The sequence below is a fragment of the Passer domesticus genome, chromosome 4 (assembly GCF_036417665.1).
Source record: "Passer domesticus isolate bPasDom1 chromosome 4, bPasDom1.hap1, whole genome shotgun sequence".
Taxonomy (NCBI): domain Eukaryota; kingdom Metazoa; phylum Chordata; class Aves; order Passeriformes; family Passeridae; genus Passer; species Passer domesticus.
This window is the reverse complement of record NC_087477.1, coordinates 55,926,046-55,933,298: the sequence shown is the minus strand read 5'-3', so window position 1 is coordinate 55,933,298 and position 7,253 is coordinate 55,926,046. Positions and strand designations below refer to the sequence as shown.

General features: G+C 34.3%; 1 protein-coding gene across 3 annotated transcripts in view; it reads right to left on the bottom strand.

Moving 5' to 3' along the window:
* SGCZ (sarcoglycan zeta) overlaps positions 1-7,253 on the bottom strand; it is a 395,468-nt gene that overhangs the window by 142,064 nt on the left and 246,151 nt on the right. The gene's annotated exons all lie outside the window — the stretch shown is intronic.

Here is a 7,253-nt window from a genome sequence, read left to right as displayed (position 1 = left end):
CACAAAATATCACTCTTGTTGTAAAACAAAGAAGAAATCTCATTAAAAAGTAATTATTGCAGCCTTTTTAGAGAAGTTCTTGCACATTTCTACAGGTCATATATGAACAATTCTCCTATTTTATTTCTATTAATCTCACCCTCTTCTCCTTAAAGTTATACCTATGTTAAGTGTAGTGACCATTCACTCAGTGAACATAAGTGTCTTATGTGGCCTTTCTGATTGATCAATACTAACAAATCCAGTTTTGATATGAAGTGTTACCATTTAATCTGTGTATTTGGTATATATTTCTATAGCCATTAAAATGTCTTGAACATTTAAATAAGCAAAGCACAAGATTAATGATACAGAATAGTTCTGAAAATTTATCTATTCATAAATAAAGAAGTAAAAAAAAAAGAGAGATGATTGAATGCAGTGTTTTCTGGAAATAATTATCCTTGCTTCACTTGGTAAAAAAATACATACTTTATACAAAATATGCACACTACCAGATGGGCACCTAGGTTCTGTATCCACCCTTAACTACAAACATTACTCTTAACAACTTAGAACAATTAGGCAGATTATTGTGCTGCATCAAATAACAGGCCAAGAAGCAATAAAAATTGAAGTCTCTCTCTCTCTGAGACTTAAATTTAATCCTGAATTTTCTACCCTTTTCCTCTGCAGTGGTGCAGAGAGACAGACAGGGAATGGGGGTCATGGTCAGTTTATCACATGTTGTCTCTGCCACCCTTACTCCCCCCTCTTCAGTGTGCATCTTTTCAGAGAAGCCACCCCTGTAGACCACTTTCACCTCCTCTACCCCATTGTCAAAATCTTGCCAAACAAACTCAACACAGCATTAAAAATACTTTAAGATGGGAGACTTGTTTCTGAAAAAAGTTCATCTAAAAAGTGAAAACATTCTTCTGAACCTTCATGGTGGAACAGACAGGCACCTATCAAGTATTAGGAGTTTAAATATTGACTCTTTCATTTTTATATGAAATTCAAAGTGTAAAGGTCAAGAGAAAATCAAGAAGTACTTTGATAAATACAGGAGAAAGTTAAGGGATGAAACAAAGTATTAAAGGACTAGGAAAATGTTGCAAAGATTTATACTTTATTTTGAAAGACTCATGGAGCTCCATCTTTGAAGTTATGGACAGGAGTCAAAGTTAAGGAACTACAATCAAAAACCCCACTCATTATGTGAAAGAAAAAATCTATAGCAATCTTGATACAGTATCTAGGAACTAAATATAAAAGCAAGGTGCCATATATACTGTATTATCAAATGAAGGGGCTTTCTTGGTAATATTACATAGGAAGTTTGATGAATTTGCCATAGTAGATTTTTATCAGCTATGTGATGAATTAATTCTCCTTCCTCTCTTCTTTTTCTTTTAAATTAAATTGCAGTACTGCTTAGAGAAGCTAATCACGTTAGAGTGATTATGATAGCTGCTACACAGACATAAAAAACTACACTATTTTTGATGTTTGGAAATCAGCACAACAGGAAAGAGAGATTACAATGAAATATCTCTCTATCAACTGGTTAAACAGAGATATGTGGCTGATGGCCACATATCAAAACCATAGCTTTCTAACCAATGACACCATTCTGTGTAGGTTTATGGAAAGAGTGCCAAAACATAGCCAAAATCACAGAATACTGTGTATAATTACACCTCTTCAACAGATATGTTAAAGAGTATGTGAACAAAAGAGACACTGTTAATTAGATCTTGCTGACCAGAATGGAAGTTTTATGTGGTCTGAATCTAGTAATTCTGATCATTTAAAAACAGAACACAGATAAGACACTGTAAAAGAAATGCAGTAATTCTGTCACTTGTGAGAGATTGTCACGTTATGTAAAGATTTTAATAACTGGATCATAACACTTGTAAAGAAGGGGAATATGTATAACTCTTTCCCTATGCTCACTGCTTAAGCTGAAACTCCTCGTTCTGGACACTTGTTTAATGAATATCATTTGTATAGCAATGATGATCTGGCAAAAGTGTCTGCTAGCCTTCCAGTACTTAAAGGGAGATTATGAAAAGGAAGGTGAGTGACAATTTACACATGCAGATAGTGATAGGACAGTGAGGGACAGTTTTAAACTAAAAGAGGTGAGATTTAGATCAAATGCTAGGGAAAAAAATCTTACTGTGAATGCAGCACTGGAAAGTATTTCACAGAGAACTTGTGGATGTACCATCCATGGAAGTGTTCAAAGCTAGGTTGAATGGGGCCACAGCAAACAGATCCAATGAGCAGTATCCTTGCCATTAGTGAAGGGGCTGGAATTAGATTATCTTTAAGGTCCCTTCCAACCCAAGCTTTTCTACTGTTCTGTGAAAATCAGGTTCAGTTAGTATACTCTACTCTAATTTCAGGGCATCCTGAAAAGGCATCATAGGTGATTTACAAGCAGCACCTAAACTTACAAAACACAAATTCACAATATCCATACAATGTGCATACACTATTACAGTTTGCTATTTTACAAATGACACATTTGTAAATCCCAGATGTAGATACTCTGATACTCTGAATTGCTAACATGGCATCCCAAAAAAGCAAAGCTATTATCCTAACAGAAAAATCTATGCTGTCAGAAACTAGTATGACAGCTTATTGTACTTCACTTTTTATGAAGATGAATTTATTTTAAGCAGTACTATATAAATTCTACTGTAACTAACAAAAAGAAGTTCTTTGGAAGGATTTTAAGTACCAGTTTCTGTGGCTACTCCTTTGAAAATTTTTCCATGAACAACCAAAAATTTTAAGCAGTAAAGTTTTGTTTGGATATGCATTATTCAAATATCAAAAAAGCCCCCCAAAGGCTACAAACATCAATTGAAAACCAAAATCAATAGTAACATGGTACTTATGATAATCTACTCATTATCCAGAAAAATGAAGCACTAAGACTAACCTCATGACTAATTGCATTTTTACACTGTACAATGCTTTTTGCCAAATCTCCCCTTACCACAGTTAAACTGGACAATTGGAATGCAAATTGAATTATCAGCTTACAAAAGCTGTACAAGGAAGCATTACACAAAACAAATCAATATGTGTGAAATGAGAGAAAACAACTTCATCCCTGAGGAAGAGCCATCCTAAAGTAGAAGGTGAAGTAGTGCAGAGTCATAGCTGCTATTTCTTACATTCCTCTACAGCCTGGGTAAATTAGCATATTTAGATATGGTCTGGTCTCCTCAGTTTAGCCTCAATCCCTTTAAGGCCAGAGAAATGACAAGCACCTGATGTATTAAAGGAATAGGATATGAATGGGATCAGAGCTATCTGTAGAAATCTACATCCTTTGCTGTGGTCATTTCGACAACAGTATCTTAAATCCTCTAGCCTTCATTATTCAAAAGCATGGATCTATTAATATATAAAAAATTCTTTAATGCAAGTGAATATTTTTAAATATTAGTGGCTATAAATCACAATCTAGCATACTTTTACGTAACTGTAATTATATTCTAAGTTTCAGAGCCCATGAAGCATTTATGATTTTTTTAGTATCAATGTATGCAAGCCATATGTATTAATTTTCAATGCAGTTAGAAAACTTCCACTGCTCTACAGTACAGTAGAGCTTTTTTTAAAACAAATACTGGAGTCGGTGCAACACACAGAATAAATGACAGACAAATGTACTATGAAGTCAAATAGTACTATAAATTATATTTGTATTGCTTCTGTCATGTACAATTACATAAACTAACTTACACAAACTAACAATAAGCAAACATTTGGGTAAGACCAAGGGTATTTGACATATTTATTAACAGAAAAAATTTACAGGTTTTCAGAGAGCAATTATAAAAAAAAAGTACTTTTCAAACTACTCACAGAAAAAATGTGTGAGATTGTGCCAGAAAAATGAAGCTGCAGAAGTTGATATCACTTTGGATGTATTACAAATAATGATACTTATACTTGGCTATTTTCTATGAGTTATTATAGAGTAGAATCAAAAATATCTATTGCAACCAAATAGTTCTTTCTGTGAAATGGAGGTATAAGAAATCCTACTCTCAAGTCTTTGACTTGGGAGTTCTACAACTGGGATCTGAGTACCTTAATTTGTCAAACTCCTTTTGGGATTTTCAATTGTCAGAAAAAAAAATCATAAGTAAAAATGTCATTCTATGAAGTTTAATAGCAAGCCTTTATTCTCATTCTTGATTCTATGATTTAAAATTTCTTCTGCAAACACAGGGGTAGATTATTTTTTTAACTTGATAATAAGATATAACACTTATTTTAATAACTAAGTTTGAATTTCCTGCATACATGATTTCTCTTTTGCCCATGACAATTTTTCTTCAAGCATGAACAAATGCAGTCTATCAGTGAAAGTCTTCAGAGGTGGAAAATACCAACCTTCATTCCTCTTTGCATAGGCTTGCATAACCTTTGAAAATTGTATGACCCACCTGTATCCCATCTATTCTCACTCGGAACTTGCTAAATAGCATTTATTGCATGATTTCTCTTAGAAGAGATCTGATATGGTGCATATAGACAACTGTAACCAGCCTTTGCTTGGATTGCTAGAATGGATCTTCCTAGCATATTCAAAACCAATATCCAATAACCTAAGTGCAAGGACTGACTAATATTATTTTTCACACTGTCAAATAAAAAATAAAATAGATTCTGTGGTTTTTTCCCTATAATAATAATAATAAAAAGGAATGAAGGATCAAGTTTTTACTCTGATATTAACAGGTGAGTAACAGCTTCCTTTTCTTAACACAGAAAAAACATCTTTGTTTTTGTATAGATCAAGCTCTTGATAAAGCAGGACTAAGTTGATAGGTGCTCTTCATTCTAAATTCACACACCTCAAATTTTACTGCAGAACACTCATACTTTACAGCCCTTATCTGAACTTCTTGAAGGCCTGCACAAGCCTTGCAAATTACTCCAAGAGTGAATTTAAATTTATGGTTTTAGTTGAGGTGTGAATCTGCTGAAGATTATCTCCAGATCATTCCTACTTAGGCTGCTTAATTCTCTAAACATGTCAAAGCCAGAGTATTTTCTAATGAAATTAGTTGGCCTCTAAATCACTAAAGGGTATTCAGTCAATGGGATACACAATTCAGAACAACAAAACCACGCTTCCTATTTTACCACTTTCATCCCAAAACTTTTAAATTTCTGAAGCAGATCAGAAAGATTAATCACTTTTCACTAACAAGAAAATACACCCTAAAAAGAGCCCTTCTCACAAGTATTTTGATATCTACTATCTATCTTCTGATATAGAACAGGGAAACAAGCCAAGTACGTTGAACAGAAAACAAGAAAGGCAGCCACATACCCAGATGCTGCAGAAAAGCAGAGTTTTTTAGTTCACCATCTGGAGTCTACAGCTGCCAAACACATCTTGGGAGTAGCCAATGGTACTGAATCCATTGCTGAGGCACATTACCTAAGATGGCACAGGATTACACAAAGATACTTCTCTAGTACCAGCAAGAAAGACTAACTGAAATTACATGTATCAATCCAGTCTGAAGAAAACAGTCAGAAAAGAGCTTTCTATAAGCAAGATTGCAGCTTTAAAGTTTGGGCAAAGCTTTTAAAAAATGAAATAATAACACATGGGAGAACAATATTTTTGACAGCATTGTGTTTTTATGTTTTTCTTTTGGAAAATTTGCTTTCCTTTCAAGTATGTTCCATGTACATTATCAATGCACAGCTTTGATATGTGGTCACATACCAGATGCAAATATTTTAAACTATAAAGGGATACAAATAAAACAAGAGAGGAAAATGATACCATACCATCTATATTCTCTTCTCTTTCACTATTGCAATTCTAGTTTACATGAGCACTAATCTGTATGAATTGAGTCAATCATCAAAAGTAAGTAATTAAAGTACTACATAATTCATGCAGTCACCAGGTTGTTCCATTAGTTTTAATTCTACTAAGCTCAATATCATATTCATAAAAAACTTGGATTTCTCAAGCACAATCAGTATGAAAATAATTTAGATGTGACTATCAGAGAGCTGTAAAAGGCTGCTTTGTAAGCCTTAAGACATTATCTGCAGAGACACGTGCAAACAGTAGGATTCTGTTTCAATTCTGTTTTATTTTCTTACACTGTAAACTTTTTTAGTTGCTGACTTAAAACAGGATTATACAACTAGAAGAGATACCCCTACTCATAAAGCTCAGTCCCTTGACCTTCACTAAGCAGTAACATTCCCTCAGTAAGGGCTCTGATTTTATCATCCTCTCAATTGCAGACACTGGCTTTATCCAAGAACATCCAGAGAAGTGTAGCATCATGAATATTCACACACATGCTGTGGGAATATTGATAGAAAGGCATCATGGAAAATCACGTCTACACTGGAGTGTAGTTAGCAAGCAAGTAAGTAAATAAAAAAATATTGTTCTTGGCAGTAGAAACTGTTAATATTTTTCTAAATTGTAAATGACAAGATCCTTGTCATAAGGGGCAATACGTGTTTATTCCTTCAAAGGGCAGACAGACTTTGATTTAGACAGGAATTGATTGTTAGATTCTGTGAAGAATCAAGACTACTTCTCCAGTATAATATGTACTGCAATGTGCAGGTTATGGGATGTAATAACCTCCCATTTTTAGATTGCAGCTGGCTCATGTTCTGCTGGTCCTGGACACTTCCTGACTGCATCACCATGTCTTGTCAGATATTATCAGTGAGTGAATGCCAAGCCTCTTCTCACCCTCTTCCCCAGTTCCTGTCTGATCACTTGAAAGAAACAGACACAGATAATTTTGTGAGTGGCCAGCTCAGGCTCCTTTAATACCTCTCATTTATGGTGATCTGTAGTTAAGCCCTTGCCAAACAAAAAAGGCTTTCCAACAGTGCAGGTATGTGCATTGGTGTGATATGGCTAATGCATTTAAAGTGTTATTTTCTGTAGTGGATTTTGATGTGGAATGCAGTTAAATATGCACATTAAATAAAATTTACCAGCCCAGCATACACACTGAAAGTGATGTAAATTAATTAAACCTCTTTTACCAAAAGTTATTTGGGTTTCAAATTGCTTTTAGTTTTCTAGACTATAGAATGCATTGCAACACAATTTACCCCCAGAATGGCAATGTTCTCTTTAACTTTTCATTTTCTGAGATGATTCCTTCTCCCGAACAAATTCTGAAAATTAAGGTGGTGGTTAAGGTGTTTGGAAAATTTGCTACTTACACGGT